General features: G+C 40.7%; 1 protein-coding gene across 2 annotated transcripts in view; it reads right to left on the bottom strand.

Annotated features, from left to right (window-relative positions):
* CTDSPL2 (CTD small phosphatase like 2) overlaps positions 1 to 22,659 on the bottom strand; it is a 67,390-nt gene extending 44,731 nt beyond the window's left edge. The window contains exon 1 of one of the 2 annotated variants that reach the window (XM_039491898.1): positions 22,230 to 22,659. The gene's annotated coding sequence lies outside the window, so the exon portion shown is untranslated. Of the gene's footprint in view, positions 1 to 18,433; positions 18,522 to 22,229 lie in introns of those variants that run through there. The other variant, XM_039491899.1, reaches the window with a different exon arrangement.
* Between the last annotated feature and the right edge of the window lie 1,351 nt (positions 22,660 to 24,010).

The raw sequence follows: 24,010 nt of genomic DNA, 5'->3' as shown, positions 1-24,010 counted from the left end.
TGTTTCTCAGCTCTCCTTTTTGAAAAGGGAGATAAATATTAGTCTTCCTCACAGGGGTGTTACAAAAATAAATTCACTAGTGTTTATGAGACAATCACACTAAGGTGATGGGAGGTCATAAGTACATAAACTGATCAATCTAAAGAAAGTGAAACTTCCAATGACATATTCCATGAACTCTAGCTCTTATACTTTAGGAATAGTTTTCATCAGATCATTCAAACATTCATTATTTCCTGATTATATTATAAAAAATTATACTCAAGTAGTTTTTTTTTAATCCAGTCCAATAAATAAATAAATAAATAAACAAACAGCACAAGAACACAAGAGAACCTCACTAATTCAAATTTTTGACTAATTCACATGCATCTGACGAAGTGGGTATTCACCCACGAAAGCTAATGCTCCAATACGTCTGTTAGTCTATAAGGTGCCACAGGACTTTTTGCTATTTTTGACTGACACCTATCAACTACTGAATATTACAATTAGGTATTAAGTGAATGAACAATAAAATAAAGCATGGTTTAATATATCCCAAAAGTTAAATACAGTTGTTAAAATAAATGAACACATTTTATTTATGCTTCATAAAGTCCTAGCAAAACTATTGCAGTATATTTAGTGTAATAACAACCCTTAATAATATGACAGCTCTACAGCAATCTTCTAATAAAATTCTGATGAGAAAGAGAGAAAGACTATGAGGAGTCCGGTGGCACCTTAAAGACTAACAAATTTATTTGGGCATAAGCTTTATTTGGACATAAGACTGACATTTTGGGGGTCTGAATGAGCAAAGTTCTACTATAACAGGCAAATGTGCATGTATATGTTTATCCAAATACCTGTAAAATTCAGATACCAGAAAGAATATTTAATTACAAGAAACATTAGTTATATAAACATAGAACTTGTAGTTATAGTACATTTTATGAGATTTCCTTTAACAAGTTATGTAACCTGTTTCAAAAACGGAACAAGAGTTAAGAAATCAAAATATGAACTGAGTTAATGTTTCCGAATGGTGTATATATATTTATCCTATTAAGGTACTGTTCAACTCATCCGTACATTAATGCCAAAGAGTTCTTTGGCTTACTTCACATCCTGGGTATCAAGCCTCAAGTTATAAATATCCCTAATGGACTTAGCAACAGTTACCTATAATCCTCTCGATGACAGAAGTCTACTTTCCTAATGCTCAATGCAGGCAGCAGTGTGCTGCTTTTACTTGTATTACTTCTTGTGTGATTTTCTAAAACATGCACAAAAGAAACTGACTTACTAGACTGTGTATAAATACTTTAGCCTAAATATGCACATGAATTTCCTTGCTCACACACATACTATTCAGATAGTGACCATAGTATCCTATTCAATTAACAGCCTGACCAATATATTATGTAACTGAAAATTTCACTTAACCACATTCTGCTAAGACAAGACTTGCTTGTATCTTTACAATGTTTGTTAATAGAGGATGCATAAAAACCTATATATTTGTACTGCATTTGGGGGGTTAGTAGAAAAAAATAATTAGAACAAACAAATTCCTTTGCACAGAGTCTCTTTCAAGAGCAGATAGCTTGGCCAATCTGGAACTCCCACCTTATAAAATAATATCATTTACATAACATCATGAAAAGCTGATAAAGAACTTGAAGACTAATAAATACATTAACCGTGGGTATGATCAGCACTAAAAGATTAAAGTCATTGGTGTCTCCGTATTTTATTTATGTAACATGAAAATTCTGAGAAATATCCTGCCTCCCTTCTTTCCTTATCCAAATCTTAAAAATTAAACAATAACAAAGTAGACATATGATGAAAGGTTGGAGACAAACTATGAGTTCACAATATTCTGAAATTCATTCTTTAAAGAAAAGGAATGGGTAGAATGAGATGATAACCAGGGTGGATAAAAATCAATGATTATAAAAAAAATCTTTTTATTGTGTTATTTAATTTATAATAAAATTGTAAACCTGTTTAAAATGAATAAAAACAAGGAAGCAGGGGGTGAGATCTACTAATATTAAAAATCTGAAGGACAGCCTAAATAACTTAGGAAACTCTCTCATTTTCAAGAGAGTCAGGCAAGCAGGAATTTAAGCTCCAGTCACTTTTACTTAGACATATTTGAAAATTTTCGCAGGTTGACCTGAAATAATCAGTTTAACTAACTGACTACAATGTGAAACATACTTTTATAGAAGTTTATGTATGCAAAACATTTGTTTTGTTTAATAAAAATAAATCTTATTTGCTGTTGTGTGTTTAGTTTAATTCCAAGCACCATCCTAATGCATCTTGACACAAATCATGAGCAAGAAGTTAATTAACTAGTAAATAAGCAATACATCTTTCAGCATTTGCAACACACTAAAAATGGAAAATTAATAAGAATCTGAAAATATTAATATATAATTGCTTAAATAAATGTATATATATAGTTTACCATCCTAAGTAGCAAAAAGAGGTACCAAATCTAGTGTAAAGGCTCTGTAAATTAACAAAGTTAATGGTTTATCAATCAATAGGAATTCATCTGTATTTAAAAAATAACTGTAGTACAAATGGAAAAATTTATTAAAATTATTTAAATCAATGCTTTCCACTTGGTGATTTAAATCGGCTTGATTCATACAAATCCACCCTGATTATAACTGCAACCTTGATTCGGCAATATGTAACAGAGGGGAAAATAAGTAGTAAAGGAACAGTTAAAAATCAAGAAGTTTAAAGAGCTTCTCTCTATTCCCTCAAGTTCTTACATACTGAGTTGTTAAGGTTCACTACCTTTTAAATGTTATCTCTGTTCTACAGCTTAGATATTGTGTATGTACTGGAAAGAGCTTCCTTTGTATGACTAGCATTTCTAAATAAAGAGCATATTTCTGCACAATTTTCAATCAGGGATGATTTTTTCTTAATTTTTTCCATCACTGATATTGGAGCAGGATCTAATTTTCTATGAAACCACTAAAAGCAGATTTAGGTTTGCACATACCATTAATTTAAAGCTCTAAAGACTGCTTAAGGAAGATGCCACCCCAACTGGAAAGTTGGAAGACAAAACAGTTAGATGGTAAAACAGCAAGAACTATGCTACACATCATAATGCTGACTAACAGTAAATTATGCTTGATAAGATGGAAGTGACCAGTAATGTTGGACTGCCATCACTCAAGAGCCTATATATTCCAAGAATAAGTATGGTATATGCTGTAGAAGATTAATAGCAGCACTGCAGGAACTGAAATTAAAGTCATTGCTGGTGTGTGGTTTAAATGAATGGCAGGAGCAAATAAATACTAAGCAAAGTATGTGGAAAAAGTTTGGAGTTGTTTTTCATTTGTTTGGTTTTTTCCTATTGTAGTGTCTAAGCTGGCCCACAAACTCCTGCTGGGATAGGGGCCAGACCACTCGGCGCACCGGGGCGCTGCATCGGGGGCCGGACCACGCAGCTCGGCCTTGCCCTGGCGCTCCAGCCAGGGTGCTGGGTCAGGGGCCGACCATGCGGCTTGGCCCCGCTCTGGCTGGGGGCCGCTCCGGCACTCCAGCCAGGGCACAGGATTGGGGCCGCACCACGTGGCTCCCGGAAATTGCGGCATGGCCCTGTTCCAGCTCCTATGCACTCCAATGGCCCCCGGCAGTGCTCCAATGGGAGCTGCAGGGGTGGTGCCTGTGGACGGGGGAGCAGGCAGAGCTGCCTCGCTGCGCCTCCATGTAGGAACTGGAGAAGGGACATGCCACTGCTTCCAGGAGCCACTTGAGGTAAGTGCCACTCGGAGCCTGCAGCCCTAAGCCTCTCCCCATGCCCCTACTATGACCCCCTCCCGCCCTCCAAATCCCTCAGTTCCAGCCCAGAGCACCCTACACCCCAAACTCCTCATCCCCAGCCCCATCCCAGAGCCTGCACCCCCAACCAAAGCCCTCACCCCCTCCCACACCCCAACCCCAATTTTGTGAGCATTCATGGCCCACCATACAATTTCTATTCCCCATGTGGCCCTCAGGCCAAAAAGTTTGCCCACCCCTGATCTAAGCATTCTCCAGGCAGATTAGATATGTAGACCCAAGTGCATTTCAAAAAATCTCGTTCTTGTCCCTGCTCTGACTAAGGAGATTCTGCTTGGCTGATGTCTGGAAGAGGTTCTTCCTGGCCAGTGATGACTTTTTGTGGTGGAGTGGAACATCCTTTGTTTAGGGTAAAGGGTTGGAATGGAAGAAGGAAGGACTCTTTATACTTTACTCACCTGTGCTCAGGTCTTAAGAGTGGTAGACTGACATTTTCCCACATTGCCCCATCCATGCATCTCAAACAATGTTCTCAAAGAGAAGAAGGTAACGCAGTCTCCATAATCTCTCTACTGAGACTATTCATAAAGATGTCAATTACTGCCATTTATGATGTGGACACTTGTCTATGATCAACTCACTTCACATAGAGTAGTGAACTGCTCCAATAATTTTCTGTTACTATTAACTTAGTCTAGATTTGAACCAGTGACCCTAGAAGTGAAAAGCTCAATATTCCATTAACGATCACCTCAGCTAAACAGATCTCATTGATAAGAAACTTTGTCAATGTTACTTTTAAATAATTTGGGACAAACAGTAACACAAAAGCCAGATTCAGAGATACAGAAATTTAATCAGAGTAAAAGTTATCTTTCAATTCCTTTTAGATGAATCATCCAGGTCAGATCACATCAGCAAGTTTATTGCTGTGAGGCGACCCAAGTTTTAGAAATTAAAAACTTGAAGACTTTCTCCTTGGACTGCTGAAGTATTCATAACTATCCTATATCAACTCCACATTTGTCACAATAACTTTCTGCCTTCTTTAGAAAGGTTGTATCTTTGACTAGGAATGAAGACGGTTTGTTTATAATTGGCAATTGTTCACAGATTCTACATTTAGATTATTTTTCTTATATAAAAATCATACCCTTCCATGCATTCACTGGCCCTTGCTTTGCCTACCTATGTAGTTTTGTTTTGATTACAGTGCAAAGTTGGAGTTACAAATTTCTTCATTAATAATGCATAATCTCCCAGCCTAGATAGCCCAAAAAATGAAATGCTGTTCTTATTTTATTTTTCCATATAAAAGTCTTCTCCCTGTAACAAATGATGCACACTCACCTTGATCACCGTGATCGATCGGTCCTTCAGCCCTCGTATAGATTGCACCTATCACAACACATCTTCCATTCTTCTCGTATCCTGGCCTTCCTTCTCCATGTGCAGCCATGTCTTTTCATGATAAAATCTTCCCATCTCTTTGGAGGTCGTCCGAGAGTTTGTTTCAGTTCCCGGGAGTACCACTCGGCAACAGCTGCAGTCCATCCATTGTCAGTAAGCCTCGCTATATGCCCGGCCCATCACATTTTACTATGCCCTGTTCTCAACAATCATGTCCTGCACTCCACTCTGCTGTCTGATCACTTCATTGGGGACTTGGTTGTGAACTGAAATTCCCAGAATTCTTCTTTCCATCGCCCTCTCTTTGACAGACAGTTGCTGCTCCTCTATCTTCATCAGCGCCCATGTTTCGCTGCCATACAACATTGCTGGCAGTACTGCTGAGTTGAAGAGGCTGGCGCGTGTTGCCTTGTTGATTTTTCCTTGGAGGACATCCTTGATAGGATTGAATGCACACCAACCTGCTTTTTTTCTTCTCGAGAGTTCACGTTCCTGATCGTGGCGCATGTTAATTGCTTGGCCCAAACAGACATATTGCTCAACTTCTTCTATTTGTTCCCCCCGATTGTTATTTGGACTTTTGGCAAGGTATCAGACCACATAAATTTAATTTTGGAGCAGTTAATTTTCAGTCCGAGTTGGCTGCTTTTTGTGTTGATTTCTTGCAGCATTTTCTATAGGTTGATAGTATTTGATAGTATGATGCACACTAAAATGATAAAAAGTAAGTCTTTGTATATTGACTCAGACTGCTCCCCAATGGAGACAAGTTGAGGATGAATCTATCTTAAAATAGTTAACATATCTCAAAATTGGCTGACAGTCTCATGTAGCAGGAAAAAACATATAATTTACAGTCTTATGTAGGCTGTGAGACCATATGTTATTAATGAAGAAATCTGCACCTCTAATTTCTGCACCATAAACAAAACAAAACAACGCAGGCAAAGCAATGGCCAGTGTATGGAAAAATGTATGATTTAGGACAGAAGAATAATCCAAAGGTAAGATGTCTGAACAGTGGCGGATCTTTCTCAAAGTCAAAGGTTCTGGATTAGATGACCAGAATGCTCTATTTTAAATGAGTGGATTATAAATTCCACTAAAACCTGCACTATTCCTGTTGTGTTTCTGGAATGAACCAGCTTTAGACACATTAGACACTCTGAACATTTAATCCATGCTGCTAGGCATATAGAGGCCTATTTTTGGAAGTCTTGTTACAATCCTGGTATAGACAGGTTGCTAAACACTTCCTGAACATATCTCACAGGCTGTCATGGAAAACTGTGACCTCACATAATAATTCTGTTAGTACTTTTGAACTGTTCATATCCTCATGCACATTAGTAAGTTTAAATAAAAAAGCTCAGAAATACAGGAAATTCTAGAGGTTCTTCTTGTCAACAGCTATGGTTGTTCATAGGTTGTTTTTTTAAATAAGCCAATATCAACTTCCACTCTGTGCAGTAATATAGAATGTTATCCTTGACATATTTCAAAAGCAATATCAAAGCAAAACAAAAACTTAGCATTATAAGGTTCTGCAGATTCTAAGGACTTATGGTTGGGTACTACCAACACGTTACTGAATTTCTTCTGTAGAATATGTCTATGACACCTGAACTCTCTAGAGTAGCTGCATTAGAGGAAGCAGTCCAAGCTATAAAATATAGAAAAAGCACTGATTTATCATCTCCTGACTGTCTTAAAGTCAATGACATCTTAGAATCAGAAACATCTTGAAGATATGTATAGATCTCCATAAACAACTCTCTTTCCTAAAGAAGAGGTGTGAGAAAGTCTTAAAGGCAAGCTCAGATATGCCAGTTGTACTTGGAAAACACAATGTTTATTTAAAGATGTAGGGAAGATAAACTGTGTTGTGGTGAGAAGACTGTGGAATAGCCTCCCCTATATTTGTGGTGGAAAGGTCATTCACATTGCAATACTGGGGCAAATAAGAGAGCCTAGTTTGCTTGAGTTTCATCATAAAAAAAATTATTTTTTTTTACTTCCATTTCCCTTGATCTTCCCATAGCATTAGAGACACAGCCGCATATTACATATGACTTTGTCTATCTATGTTATCTATCTTTTAGAAAGCTTATAACAAAATATATGAAGGACCTTGGCTCCAACAGCAACATACCCTCTCCTTGTAGAATGAGACTCCTTTAGGGTAAATAAAGAACAATTTCATTGTTTCCCTTCAGAAACACCTGAACTTTAGGTTTGGGTAAAAAAAAGAAAGAGAATTGGATTCCTCCAAAATCCTGAAAAAAACAACTGAGCATAAAAAAAATGCCTTTTGCCATAGCACAATTGGATTGGCGGTATATAAACCCTTACAGGGGAAAATTTTATCCAGTCTGTAGGAAGAGAAGAAGGGCACAATGTATCCAAACTCCTGTTACTACTACTTCATACTCTTCTTTGATTATCTCCAATAGAACATACAATGAAATTTGACATTGGTGAGGTCTCATCTGGAGTACTGTCTCCAGTTTGGGCCCCACACTACAAGAAGGATGTGAAAAATTGGAAAGAGTCGAGCGGAGGGCAACAAAAATGATTAGGGGGCTGGAGCACATGATTTATGAGGAGAGGCTGAGGGAACTGAGATTGTTTAGCCTGCAGAAGAGAAGAATATGGGGGGATTTGATAGCTGCTTTCAACTACCTGAAAGGGGGTTCCAAAGAGGATGGATCTAGACTGTTCTCAGTGGTACCAGATGACAGAACAAGGAGTAATGGTCTCAAGTTGCAGTGGGGGAGGTCTAGGTTGGATATTAGGAAAAACTTTTTCACTAGGAGGGTGTTGAAGCACTGAAATGGGTTACCTAGGGAGGTGGTGGAATCTCCTTCCTTAGAGGTTTTTAAGGTCAGGCTTGACAAAGCCCTGGCTGGGATGATTTAGTTGGTCCTGCTTTGAGCAGCGGGTTGAACTAGATAACCTCCTGAGGTTCCTTCCAACCCTGATATTCTATGATTCTATGAAATAGTTCCCTAATTATTCTATAGCTGCAAACACAAACATAAATTACGTAATCTTTTGAGATAAGAAAGATTTTTAAGTGTGAGAGTATTGAGAAAATGCACATCATTAACATCCTTGAAATAACAAGTTATAAAACATCAGTAACACACACACATGCACCTTCATTTTTATTCTATTGCCTTGCTGCAAAAAAAAAATATTACCACCACAAATATTTTAAATTAATTTTAATTATTCTCTTCCTCCATTTGAGACTATTCAGAATGTTTCTTTTGAACTCAAATTTTCTGCTAAAGTAAATGAAGTCAATCAACCTCACTGTGAAAAACCCCCAAGATGCTACCACATTCAAATTTTCTTACTTTATGGATAAAATTTGACAGCCTTTTTCAATATCAATATGACACCATATATTCAATATTTGTATACATTTCCAACACATATTTATGTGGATATAAATCTATTCTTCCTCTGATCAAATTTGGTCTATTTTTTATTTCTCACTGAAGAGCTGCATTATTGTCACTTTCATACAGGGATATCCAAAGTGACTTGCTAATATATGTGTGCACACAAAAAATTGTGTTAATGGATCATTAAGGATGCCCAGTTAGAAATTGCAAGAAGTATTTTTTCTCCAAGAGTTAAGGTTCTAATAGCTATATTAACTTTTCAGTGCTGCTTATACTGTTTATTTTAATATATATTTTGACATGACAGTAAAACACTGAAGAGACATGGAGAACTCCAAATCTAGTCAGTTTCAGATAAGGTATCTGCATGAGTCGCCCAGTCAATTTTTGTGATTTAGGAAACTTATTTTCCTATTTTGTTAAATGTTTTTTCCTCCCCATGGTTGTGTGACAAACCATTCAGAAAGGGCAAAACTGACTGACTATGTGGGGGAACAGACTGTAGCTATAAGATGTGTCTGGGTGCTACTAAAAGTATAAATATTAAATAATGATTAAATGAATTCTCACAAAGATTTCTCAAGTGCACTAAGAAAAAATGAAAAAAATAACGATTCTCTAGACTAAACTCTGTCTTCAGATACATCAGTATGATCCCACTACTCTCAGATTCCACCCTAAGCTGCACTTAAATTGATTCCATCTAATTGGCTCAGTTTATTCTACCAATGATGACTCTGCCATGTTAACACATGTAAAATGTAGTGATGTATTTTTGCACTATAAAAGTAACTCAAAGGTGTAACTCAAGGTGACTCAAAAGTAACTCAAGGTGACTCAAAATATAGAGGAACCAGAGCTGTTGAGGAAGAAGATGCCATTTTTATGTTGTCATTTTTCAGGGTACAACTACTCTTTAAACAACAAAAAACATCACAAGTTGCCATTGCTTTCTGTGACCAAGTTTAAAAAGTTCCTCAGAAAGGAGGTGCAAGAGAACTATTAAATGTTACTATTATTAATTCTATACAACACAGACATTCTCAAGAGCTAAAAATGTAAACAAACTGGTATTTTAGTGTGATGTGTAACTTGTGGGATTTCTTAGTTAACATTTTAGGATAGACCTGCAAGACTAAGGGCTTGTCTACACTGGCACTTTACAGCACTGCAACTTTCTCACTCTGGGGTGTGGAAACACCGCCCCCCAGTGCTACAGGTTTCAGCACTGTAACATGCCAGTACAGACAGTACACCAGCGCTGGGAACCTGGCTCCCAGTTCTGGTACCTACGCCCCTCGTGAAGATGGTTTTTTTAGAGCACTGAGAGAGCTCTCTCTCAGCCCTGTGCCGTGACTACACAAGCCACGTTAACGCGCTGCAACAGCAGTGCTTTAACGTTGCCAGTGTATTCAAGCCCTAAAAGATGCAAACAGTACTTGTGAATTTATGTGGTTCTTGGATTTTTCAAGGAGACAGGCCCCACCCTGGGAAGGGGGAGGAGATGGAATGCCTTGCTTCTCTCATCAGCAACCACTCCAGCTGTTACTCCTGGGGGAATTCTGCACCAAAAAATTAAAAATTCTGCACACATTTTAATATTCTGCATATTTTGTCAAAATAACACAATATAATCACACTGGTTTCAATTATTAATTAGGTAATTTATTTAAACTACAATACAATGGATGAAGAATGGGAGGGGGGAGCATTGAAGGAAATCCCCCAGCCCCCTTGCCTAATAGTAATGTAGCTAGGTTTGACCTTTTATTTCTAGTTAGTAGTCAACAAATATATGCATCCATATGCACAGTGTTACATCATAGGCAACTAAAGAACAAGTGAGGGCTGGGGAATCAAACTCACAATTTATATTGGCTACTGACCATCTCCAGAAAGATCAGTAGCAAACAGTTCATAGAGTACATTCCGATGAGAAATTTTTTCAGTCCAAAAATGTAGACCAGTTCTAATCACTAATGCACCATAAGCATTTATAAAGCCATACTGTCCTTTATACCACTCTGGCCATGTAAAGGAGCTTTAAAACTTTTACACCTATTTTATACTCCTGGGAGAATTCACAAAGACAATGGGAACAATTCACTAAGCAGGCAGGTTGCGACATTCTGCTCTGCCTTAGGGAACAGTCTGTGCCACACCTACCTCCTCAGACACACCTCGAAGACCTGCCCCTCCATGCTGAGCGTGCAGCAATAGTGAGCAAGAGGGACAGAGTGTCTCTCTCTCTCTCTCTCTCTCTCTCATGCACGACTGCCCATCCCTTCATACACCCCCAGTGATGATTTACATCTCTATTGGCTGCTCCGGGCACCCGAACCAACCCGCCTGTGCTGCCAGGGAGGGGTGCATGACAGCTCTTGCAGCTTCCTTTTGCCCCTCCATCACAAGTCATTTTTCTGCAGCAAAGCAAAGAAATCTGCGGGGAACATGAATTCTAGGCATCCACAGTGATGCACAATTCCCCCCGGAGTAAGCAGCTGTTTAAGGAATAATGATGCCGGGCTCCAAAGGGATTCTAGTCTTGTCCTCCTTGACTATAAGAATGATTGCAGTGATGGAGTGATTTATATAAAAGTAAGAGATACAACTGTTTGCGGGAATCCTCTAGATTCTAATATGGTAGTGAATAATCCTTATCTTCCTTTCCCTTCACCCATAACAAAAAATAACCTTTATCATCTCATATTTTCAAGTTTCATCCAATTCATTATTTTTCATCCTTATACACAGTTGTATACAATATACTGATGCATATATATTCATATGGCAGTACAAAATTGTAGAGGTAAAAGTGACCTGCAAGGATCAAAAATGGACTTGTATTCTTTATTGTTTATGACATTTAAAGGAGACCTTGCTGTTAGAATTGTGGGTTTGGTGGGGAGGTGGGGGGTTTCTGTGGGGGGAAGGTGAACTGGGGAGGCTTTCTGGGTTTTATATTAGAAATTCAGGTCTTCTCTAACATAGGAGACTTTATGGCAATTAGAAAGCTAGAGAAATTGTGACATCATAAGAAACAAGAGACCAAGAAGTGAGCATATAAGACAGGAAAGGATAGTCAGACTGTTTAATATGTCAGATTTTTTTGTTCATTTTTGTTAACTATTAACTTCACTACCTAACAAATACTTGGAACAAAAGGTAGTCATCACCTCTGCCTCTTCAATTAAGGCGTGAGAGCTCACAATAAACATCTTTGGGAATTCTTAAAAAGCTCACCAGCAAAACCAGGCAAGACCATTCTTGAAATTCCTAATATTTCTCATGTAAATAAGAAGAACACCTCCTTTCACCCAAACATCTCTTTCAGGCTCTTCTTCACTATACATCATGACTGAAGAAAAAAAAAAATCATAAGGGATTTTCTATACAAGGCCACTCAGGAAAATGAATCCAAATGATATTAAAGGTGTGAATTTAAATTTAAAGTAGATGAACTGCTTTAAACCTCTGTGTAGATATTCTTATTCAGAATTAAAGTGGCCTTAATTCAGTTTAGCTTAATTCAATTGAATTAATTCTGAATAAGAGTATACACACAGGGATTTAGTGTGGTCTAACTACCACTTTGAAAGTTAATTCAGATTAATTTTACTGAGGCTATGCCTGAATTGCCCTGCAGTTCAGACCACTGCAGGTGTGAATAACAAAATGCATCAACATGTTTAATGTTTTAATGTGAACTAGGAACCTTTTCGTTTGTGCACGCAGTGTCCAGACAGGGGAGTTACCATGCAGTACTTTGGTGCACACTGCTGTTCACAACCCCATAGTCTGAACTGCAGGGCAGCATAGACAAGCCCTGCATGTAGGACAAGCCCATGTACACAAGCCCATAAGTGTTAAATCAGCTTCTTAGGTCCTGTATACAATGGACTTGGAACCAAAATTGGAAATAATGCTTGAATAAAGTCCAACAAAACTGACTTCTAACATTTTAGTTGGCTAATGTGGACAAGTTAAGAAGGATGATTTTTTAAAAAGTGCATTCTAGCCTAGGTACAGTTTGTTTTAAACATTTAACACAATTTGTCCCAATTCAGAGTTACTGACAAAAACATGTCAAGAAGCCATTTTAACTGTACCATGTTTTAACGCTTTCTCCAACCTCTGTTCCTGCCCATAAGGCTCAATTGTGGTGTAAGTGTGACAAATGTGGACCCTTTTTAGCAAGATAGTTACCCACCAACAGCAAGCTCAGAAATCCCAATTATTTATAAAAAACAACACCCTTATTTTCAAATACTTATAACTGATAACAAGTAGACAGAGTAGCTGATGGCATCAGAGACAACAATAGTAGAACACTCCAAAAAACATGTTTTTAAAAGTCAGAGATTGAGGGAAAACAGATTGAAAAATGCATTAATCAATTCTGCAGAGCTTTGATTGAGACCTCATGCGCATTTTGAATATCAAATTAAGATGTCACTAATTCAGATGGAGTGTCCCAGTCAGACACTGTAGTTTTTAATTTGTACTCTGAATCTGAAAATAGGAAAAATACCATTTCAGTTGTTCTACTTTGTGTTAAGGAAACATGACATTGGGTGCAGAATCATCAAAATCTTTTCCTACAACCTCCCAACTATTATTTCATTTTTAGTGTGGGAATTTCACAGAATGATCAAATCATCATGTGGAATAGTGCTTTCCTGATTGAAAGCAGCCACAGAAGCATGAGGCCAACTGGTTTTACACTATCCACACACCTTTTCTGCATACAAAAGTTGTACTACTTCAGCGGTTCTCAAACTTCATTGCACCGCGAACCCCTTCTGCCAACAAAAATTACTACACGATCCCAAGAAGGGGGACCAAAGCCTGAACCTAAGCCCAAGCCCTGCTGCCCCAGCAGCGGTGGATGGGGGGGTGGGAGATCGAAACCAAAGTCTGAGGGCTTCATCCCCGAATGCGGGGACTGTAACCTGAGCCCTGCCACTCAGGGCCGAAGCCGAAGTCTGAGCCCCACCACCCAGGGCTGAAGCTTTCAGTCTTAGGCTTCAGTCCCGGCCAGTGGGGCTCAGGCTTTAGCTTCAGCCCTCGGCCTGAGCAAGTCTAAGGCCAGCCCTGGTGACTCCATTAAAACCCACTTTGGGGTCCCAACCCACAGTTTGAGAACGACTGTACTAATTTAACTACACTGGTATAGTTAAAACTGCACAACTGACTACAGCACAGATGCTGTTATACCAGTATAAAAGTGATTATACTGCAATAGCTATCTATACAGCAAGATGAATAATCTATACCAGTCTAACTGTGTCCTTACTAGGGGTGGTACAGTATAATTATTTTGGTAAAAAAATAATCACACCCCTAAGTGAAATAGTTATGCCAGTATAAAATCTGTGTGTAGTTGAGGCCAGTTTCAAATTGCCCCTACCACTGGAAAAGTGTGCATATGCAGGAGCACACTTTGTCACAACTCCATCTCTAATGTTGCTGCCACCTGAAACAAAAAGAAGAAGAAAGAAATATATGGAGAGAGAGGCTACAAGAGCACTCCATTTGGAATAGCTTTTTAACTTCTAAAAGTAGGGAACCATCTATGACAGACCTCTATTTCCTGATCTCAAGCCACTTTACAGTTTGAAACCCTACTTCATGCACTGGTCCAGGACACATTTATATTGGTTATTAATCTTTGAAGTTGAACATTATGGTATGTTTTTTTAAAACCTAAGTACAGTACATTAACTGAATTTCCCTATCAAGCAGAAATACCTCCCCATAACTCCAACAGTTTGGTTAGCACAATACCCCTAAACTCAAGTAACTTTTTGACACTTGTTTTAAACAACGGAATCATATTTGCCACTTTAAAATTCTCAGAAGTTTCTTCCAAACTTACTGATCTTTTAAGAATGTCCACTAAAAATGTCAAGGTTCAAATAACTTCCTGGCTCACTTCCTTTAAAAATCATGGGCCCTGTCTTGATGGGCAAACAGGGTGTTTTTCAATCATATTTAAACTAAACCAGTTTTTTAAAGTATAATTGCTTTGTTTTGATTAGAGTTTTAAAAGGTGTTAACTAGACTGAGTTAGGTAATTCAATCTAATGTCACATCTTTAAATCTACTCTAGACAAGGTCTGTAAATATATTAAACTTTTTAATAGCTATTTCTGTTATCTATATATTACCTACTGTAACTTCCTGTCTGCTGTTTCCAGAAAACTGACTTACGGCCTCAGGCAGTCCTAATCCTTTTCCTCACAGAAGCAATGTAACTCTTTCACAACTATGCTTTTTTAATTATTCTGATAGAAGCTCTCATTTTCAAAATGTATAAATAAAGCGTGTGCCTATACATACACACGCTACAGCATGTGCACATTACTCCAAACAACCAGAATACCACAGTTGGGGCTGGTCCTTTAAGGGAGATGGGCCCAGCCCCCCAGGTGATGGATTTGGGCTTGAGCCAGTGGTTGGGTCAGGTGACCAGGCACCTCATTATAGCCCAAAGGCAGTCCTTCCTATAAAAAGCCTCCTGCCCTCTCAGTGGTGAGGAGACCAAGGGCTAGAAAAGTTGAGCAAACCTGTCATCTAGTGCACTGAGATATAAGGATAAAGAGGAGAGAGAACTGGAAGGAATCCAGAGGGGAGCTGGGGAAGAAGCTCTCCCTACCAACCAGCAGGAAAGCTGGAGCTACTTGGAGGGAGGGGCAGGAGCAAAACCCTTCAGATGGAATGAAGGGGCAAAACAGATTACTAAACCAAGAGAAGAAGGCTGGGATATGCTAGTTTTAACTGTGCTTCACATTAGTAAACCAGATTATCAAGAAGAGAATACTTCAAAACTACCAGCAGTAGCAGTTTATGGAAGATCACTTCTGCTGCCTTCAGTGTTTGAACAATAGGTGAGGTAAGAATCTATTACACAGGGTAATTAAACAAATTTAGGACAGATTTTAAGAAATATTCAGCACCTGCAGCTATCATATAGTTCTATTGTAGACAAGAATTTACAAATGTGATATTAGACTGAGTAACCTACCTCAATCTAGCTAATACTTTCTGAACTCAGTTTAAGTCTAAGCAACTGAATTTTAGCAACTGGTTGTCAAAGCTTTAACTTGGTCAGCATAGCTCACACTAGGAACAACTGCTTAGCCCTAATCTGACATAGGTAACGACATAATATTACACCTTTAAAGTCTAGTCTTTTAGGCCTAATTTTGGCCTTGTGTACTTGCCTGCCTTCCTCTACTTGCATATTCCACAAAGTCCAAACGTGTTGTAGATCACCAGCTTGATCACTTGACAACTTCACACTCACCACAGAAAAGCAATAAATATTGGAGCCTACCCATGAAGTAAAGGCAATCCTAAATTTATTTAGAAATTCCTATCATTCTTTTTAAAATTAATTTTATACAGCAGTTTTTGGGATGAGATGGTTAACAGCAGCATGCATCCGGGAGCATCAAATTCTGCAAAGTGAATCTCACTGTTGACCTGAAAACTGTGGTGTGTGTGTGTGTGTGTGTGTGTGTGTTTGTTTGTTTAAATGAGGTGAAGGCTCCTTTAATCATAAGAGAGGCATCTCACTAAATGTTATACCTGATTAAACTACATGAAGGCAAAATAAGTATTGCAAATTCAAAACTGAACCAAAAAAAACCCAAAAACCCCTTACGCTTGTACCAATATTTCCTCACCTATGTTCCACATGATTATGGAGATGCCTGGTAACAACTCCATAGTTAGTACGCACAGTAAAATGGGCTTAAAATGAGGCATAAATTCCTGTTTACCTAAAAGCAGGCGGAAGAGCAGTGTGAAATTTCACAAAGTTAGTTTTTATGCTTTCTTTGTATCTTTTGCTTGATTTCTCCAACTTTTAATAGAAAGTCTGAATGTGAGCTTTGGAAGAAATTTTCTATGGCAGTCCTACTTTTTCCATAGTTGACCAATACTGTCTGTCTACACAAAACTTAGGCCAGGTCTACACTCCTACATCAGATCAACCTATGTAGGTGTCTCAGGAGTGTGAAAAAGTCACACCCTGAGTGACAGTTCAATTGACCTAACCCCAGGTATAGACTGCCCTAGGTTAATGGACTATTTCTTCCATTGACCTAGCTACTGCCTCTCAGGGAGGTGAAGAACCTCTCCCATTGCTCTCATAAGTGTCTACACTTAAGTGCTACAGCTAATGCTACTGTAGCATTTCACATGTAGACAAGCCCTTAGACAGTGGATCCCGTGCTTAGATCTGCCACAACATTTGGGGGGGAGGTGTTAAGCATTGTATTTAATGTTAGTTTTAGCAAGCCTGATTGATGGGGGCTAGGTTCTCATAAAACCAGCTCTGTCAGGAGCTACACTCATTAAATTTTCCCCTACAATAAAAGGAATCACATGCAGCTGCTGGTAGTGAGAATATTCTTCAGCATCAGCTATACTTCTGCATCACAGAGGTTTGTCCATAGATCTTAGTGCTTTATAAACTACGATAAATCATTTTACAGATCAGGGCACAGAGGTAGTGACTTGTTCAGGGTCACACAGCTGGTCATTCACAGAGCTGGGAATACACCAGTCTCCTGACACTCAATGGAGTTTCACTGGGCCATCCTATCTCCCCAAATCTCCTTCCCGAGACAACCAGGTAAAACCAAAGCCACTTATAATATTTTACACATGACTAAGGGCTTGTTTACACAGAGACACTCAATTAAGCTAAACTGAATTAACTGAAAGTTTGAATTTAAAGTGGGTTAGTTAAACCACAAGCTCCTGTGAAGGTGCAGTTTTTCAGAATTAAAGAGGTCTGTCTTCAGTTTATTTTAATTAATTTCCTAAACCAAATTAAGGTCACTTTAATTCTGAATAAGAGCATCCACACAGGGGTTTATGTGGTTTAACTAATTCACTTTAAATTCATACCTTCAATTAATCTGGATTTATCTTTTCTGAATGTAGGCAAACCCTAAGAAAGCCTAGGTTGAACTAATCCCTGAAACTGACTTTATGAAAATCACTTAACATAAAATGAAATATGACGACAACTGAACATCCACCAATCCCATTTTTTTTAAGTGATCACAGTAGGGGATCCATGAAGTGTACAGATCTTCTCTTAATTTTTCAATAGTGGTTGAAAAATAAAGATCTTCCACTTTGTATTTTAAAGTAGTGGCAATATATACAGTTTAACAACCATACATCAACTGATTTGCTTACAAATAGCTTGATCTATGAAAAGCAAAACTAAAAATACAATACAAATCAATACAACATTACTCGGCAACAGGCATTACATTTTAGCATATAATAACCTACAATATTAAGAATGCTTTACAGGGCTTGACATTTTGAATGCCAAAGGTAATGTGAACCAGAATTCTATTTTACTGATCAAGCTTCTAGGGAGAATTTACCATTCCGCTGCCGAATCAGAGAAGGATTCTCCCAACTAAAAAGTCCATCCTTAATTATAACTTACTACGAATTTGATTGGGAGAATGTGGAATAGTAAAGAAAAGCTCCTTCTAATGACTGGTAATGCAAAGTGCTACTACATGAAGGAACAGAATTTGATTCAGGGTTAGTCTTTCTCTTCCTGGGATAGTAAAAGCTGGGAGCATCAGTGTCTGAGCCGTTCATGCATCACAACAGCACTTTGTCAACAGGAATGCTCCTAAGACAAAGTAAGGAATGGGAGTAGAATCAAGAGGGAAGAAAACTTGGCAGCCTGTCATAAAGCCTGAATTAAAGTCCTATTCTGACATCAGTGCAGTCCATAAATTGTGTGAGATACTCACTGGCTGGTCAGGGGAGGCCAGGCTGAAATAGTAAGCACACCAGTTGGCAGCAAGATGGATAGGACCAGGAGTTCCAAGGATGAACAGACTGGAAGTTAGGGAAATAGCCAAAAAAATCCATGAGCACACGTTACTTCACTTCTGAAAGTTGCAGGTTGTCTTCCAATAACAAACAGTACACAACTCTGCCCCATCCAAACAACAAGAAACAGAAGTCTCTTAAATCTGTGTTTGAAAGAACTGTTCAATAGTCTAGAAATAGTAAAAAGCACTGCCCTGCAAAGGATATAGCTTCTGGACAGAATTTGGTCCTTCACGCAACATGGAGTCAAGAGCTAAAAGTTCTTTAGATTTAGAATACCTGTGTCTCTATGGTGAAGAAATCATCATCTTATACTTAAGAAACCTCTCCAGGCAACTCCTCAGAGTAGCTTTAGTTTGGCTCCAGAGGATGTCATGTCCAGTGGTCTTCAGCTAGATGAAGGGTCACTGCTACATGGGGCTCTCAAGGACGGTAAAACAGGAGAGACCAGAAACCTGTTTTAAACAGTCTATGTATATGGGCACAGCAGATAATTTGTCTGTGAATGTCGTAAACAATCCAAAGAAACCATTACCATCTGCTCATAAATACATTGTTAATAAATATATACTCAATTACTCTAAAAACTAAAATGTAAATGACGTTAACATACATTTCAACTCTTAAACCTATTTATTTTGGGATTCTCTTCTCCCCCTCTTAAAAAAATTCTGATTAAAAATAATTACTATTCAAAATTAACACTGAAATTTTGAGTCAAACAAACAAGAGCCAATGGTTACATTTTTGCTGTCACCCCATGTGTAAGCTGTGCCTGTTACAGCCCTACTGCAAAGTCTCCTAACAGTGATTTCTTTTATATATAAATAAATCATGCTTCATTACCTACCAGTTACAATAGGACAGGCCTCAGTCTCAATTTCAGTCTTAATTTTGTATTTCCTTGGTTTTATTAGTGACACAACCTTAATTTCACTAACTTGTGTCAAGAAAAGAAATAAGCACTTATATGAATCATGATAGACTGCACTTGACAAACACAGTAAAATTAAGGGTGCTAAATAGCTGAAGAGTATAATGTAATTAAAAAGGAAACAAAGAACACCACTCAGCTTGGCTATGCCGAAAATAAGCTGTGTCATTATGTCATTCTTGTGGTGAACAAAGTAAGACTTTTTTCACAGTAACTTGTTAGTGCCATCTTTCCCTCCAGCTTGAAATTTACACCCTATTGAAGTAAAGTTACCTTTAGGTTACTGAAATGCATAGACATTTACAAAATAATATCCTCAACTTCTATAATACCCTTAAACAAGAGATCTCCAATAACTTTACAAACATTACAACTTTGAAAACCTGTGTGGGACAGGAAAGGGATATCTAAAGACAAATCCCTGAAATGCAGTAATATTTGAGGCAGTACATAGTAATGATTAGGAACTTTATTCTGAACCCCAGAAGTCAGTGGGAAGACAATCAAGTCTTGACCAGAATGCCAAACAATACTTTAGCGAAGAAAGTGAAGAATGCAGTGTAAATATCCTGGAAGGAATAACAGAATTTAGAGAGGCAAAATGTAATTATTACCTGAATTTCAATTTGTCCAGAACCCTGGGGCATACACCCCTAATTCTTACAAAAAGTGCCATGATATCTTTAAAGTCTACAAATGGGCAAGACATATGGTGCAAAACCAAAACTAAGGAAAATTAATAGCTTCACCAAAATCATAACAACACTTCCTGGGACAAATAACATCTGAGAAAATATTATAATATACCCATTAGACAGAAGTAAAAGCACTAGTGTTCTCTAGTGCTTACAGCATGTAAGAATCAAGGTTCCAGGGTTTAATTTTTGCCACGGTCAAACATTCAATGTGTAACTTTGAGTAAGTCATAATCTCACTATGCCTCAGTTCAGCCATGTGTAAAACATGTCCAATATAACTAGCTTACCTCAGTGTGTCATGACACTTTAATAATAATATATAACATAGGTCTTTTCATCTTCACAGCCCTTCACTAACATTAACTAATTAATCCTCACAACACCCCTGTGAGGTATTATTATTCCCATTTTATTGATGGGAAAACCAGAAAAGAAGTTAAGTGACTTGCCTGAAGCAACAGAGCAAGAATTAATTAATATACATAAAGTGCTTTGAGATCCTCTCATAGACCACAGCACTATAAGAGTGAAAAGTACTCTATCATCAAAAAAAGGAAAGAATCAGGCACATTTGGCATTGTGATCCTCAGTATTATTTTAAAAATGAACCATAAATATATGTGAAGTTGTGAAACCAAATATTCAAATAAAACAGAGCGAGACAGGTACTGAACTACATCCCCCAAAATCATCATTATGAAATGGAACAAACACAGCCAGCACTGCACTCTTTGGTATTATGATAAAAGGAGTGATAGTCAGTTCTGACACAGAGCCCACCAAAACTGTTGCAAACATGACTATTGCATCCATTCTGTGATGAAGTCCCAAGTATTATTGTAAAATGAGTAACAGGCAAACCCACTACTCCACTCCCCAACATTATAGAAGTGAGCAACTGACACATTCAGTGCAGCAGTGCATTCCAATATTATGATAAAACTCCATGACAGGGACATCTTATGCAGTGGTCCCCAATATTATCATAGTGAGCGAGACACATCCAGTGTGGCAGTCCCCCAGTTAATTACTGTAAAAGGCTACAAGGCTGTCTATCACTCCAATAATATTACTATAGTCACAGTGACAGGAATGTCCAGTGATGCTCCCCTATATTATTCCTATAACAGTCAGCAACAAGCACATCCAAGGTTATGTTCCCCGTTATTATTACCAATAGACAGAGCAACAAGCATATATGGCACTGTTCATCCCATTCCTACTACTGTTAGAATCAAGGGTAGGCACATCTGACACTGCGCTCCCCAATATCACTGCAATAAGAGTCAGTGACAGGCATGCACAGGCACAGTGTTCCCCAACATCATCATTAAGTCCAGGACAGGCTCATCCCATGCTATTACTTTAAGAGTTAGCCCACAGCCATGTCCAGTGCTTCACTCCCCAATATAATTGCAACAAGAGTCAGCAACAGGCACGTCCTGTGTTGCACTCCCCACACTTCCCCGTGTGTGTGCGCGTGTTTGTGTGTAACACGGACTCAGATGCAGCCAGGAGAGCTACGCCCCCTAAACAAACCCAACTTGGGATGCAGACAAGCCAGCAGCAGCAGGGGGGTACCCCCCACAGGACACCCAGGCAGCCTACCAAATCAGAGCATTAACCATACACCCCATCCCCCCAGAATAACCAGGGGGCAGCCAGGAGATGGGGGAGCAGCTGGGGGGAGGCATCTGGGATTCTAGGCGGAGTCGTCTCACCATAGGCCTAGGCCTAAAGGGGGAGGCTGGGGGTGTCCGGGGGGAGGTGACAGTCCCCCAGCCGCCTCCCCCAGCACAGGGGGGCGCGGGGGGGAGGCTGGGGCCCCTCTCGGAAGGGGGGTTCGCTGAGTGGCCTCTGAGGTGGGGAGGGAGGGCGAACAGGGAAGCGGTGTCTCCTCACACCCGGGACCGAGGAGCCCCCGACGGGGAAGGGTTTACACGGGGGGGGGCCGCTAGTCAAGGAGGGCAAGGCCCGGAGCGGGGGGGGGGGCTCCTCCGGGGCCACTTTAGGAGGGAGCCCCCTTGGCTCCCCCCGATCCCGGGCGGGACCCCGCGCTGCCTGGGAGGGGGTGTCAGCTACCTGTGGGTGCGGGGTGCCGAGGAGGCGGGCCCCGGTATCCGGGGCCCCGGCGGCCAGGCCGGGCGGACGCCGCTGTGTTTACACCGCCGCCGGGGCTCCGCAGCCGCTCAGCAGCCAGTCGCCATTTCCCGCCTACCGACCTGCTACACCGCACGGAGGGACCCGGATGGGAGAGGGGCCGCCGCGCAGGCGCAGCCCTGCCGGGGGAGGGGGTCGGGACGGTGCCGGGGAGGAGCGGGGCCTCGCGCGGGGGACAACGCCGAGCGGCGCGGGCTCGGGCACCTCGCGGCGCGGGCGGCTGAGGGAGAGCGGCTAACCCCGGGAGGGGCTGTCAGTGGGAGGTCGGGCAGTGGGGGGGTCACGCTGGGGAGGAGATTGTGGGGCGCCTCACGCTGGGGGGCTGTGAGTGGGGCGACGGCTGTCAGTGGGGGGTTGCCTCACACTGGGAGGGGGCTCTGAGTGGGGGGGGGGTTCCCTCACACTGTGAGGAGGCTGTCAGTGGGGGGGGTTGCCTCACACGGGGAGGGGCTGTGGGGTGGGGTTGCCTCACACTGGGAGGGGCTGTCAGTGGGGGTGGGGTTGCCTCACACTGGGAGGGGGTGGCCAGAGTGTGTGAGGGGCCCATACTCTGGCACTTTGAGGAGGCAGTGGGTTCAGATACAGGGGCGGCTCCAGACCCCAACACGCCAAGCGCGCGCTTGGGGCGGCATGCCGCGGGGGGCGCTCTGCCGGTGGCCAGGAGGGCGGCAGGCGGCTCCAGTGGACCTCCCGCAGGCGTGCCAGCGGAGGGTCCGCTGGTCCTGCGGCTCCACCAAAGCCACGTGGGACCAGTGGACCCTCCGCTGGCACGCCTGCGGGAGGTCCACTGGAGCCGCGGGACCGGCGACCGGCAGAGCGCCCCCCGCGGCATGCCGCCGTGCTTGGGGCGGCGAAATGTCTAGAGCCGCCTCTGTTCAGATACCCTTGTGATGAGTATGGGATAAACAAGGGGTTCTCAAACTGGGGGTCAGGACCCCTCAGGGGGTCACGAGGTTATTACATGGGGGGTCATGAACTGTCAGCCTCCAACCCAAACCCTGCTTTGTCTTCAGCATTTATAATGGTGTTAAATATATAAAAAAGTGTTTTTAATGTATAAGGGGGTCACACTCACAGGCTTGCTATGTGAAAGGGGTCACCAGTACAAAAGTCTGAGAACCCCTGGGTTAAATACATGGACAGGCATATTAGAGAGACAAGCTGGGTGAGCTAATATCTTTTATTGGACCAATTTCTGTGGGTGAAAGAGAGACACTTTCAAGCTTACACAGAGCTCTTCTTTGGGTACGTCTATACTACCCGCCGGATCGGCGGGTAGTGTTTGATGTATCGAGGATTGATTTATTGTGTCTCGTCTGGATGCGATAAATCGATCCGCTAATCAACGCCCGTATTCCACCTCGGCAGGAGGAGTAAGTGGAGTGGACGGGGGAGCCGCGGCAGTTGACTTGCCTCCGTGAGGACGGCCAGGTAAGTCGAACTAAGATACTTCGACATAGCTGAAGTTGCATATCTTAGTTCGAACCCCGCCTCCCCCCACTAGTGTAGCCCAGGCTTTTGGGTCTGGTCAGCTAGACCTGAAGAAGAGCTCTGTGTAAGCTTGAAAGCTTCTCTCTCACTTGGTCCAATAAAAGATATTGCCTCAGCTACTTTGTTTCTGTAATATCCTGGGACCTACGTGGCTATAGCAACACTGCATAGAGAGCCTTTTCCCCAATTGTTCCTATAGGTGAAATGCAGTT

This window comes from Mauremys reevesii, linkage group 10, assembly GCF_016161935.1.
Source record: "Mauremys reevesii isolate NIE-2019 linkage group 10, ASM1616193v1, whole genome shotgun sequence".
In the NCBI taxonomy this organism is placed as follows: domain Eukaryota; kingdom Metazoa; phylum Chordata; order Testudines; family Geoemydidae; genus Mauremys; species Mauremys reevesii.
Note: the sequence above shows the minus strand (reverse complement) of the source record. Positions and strands in the feature narration are given on the sequence as shown.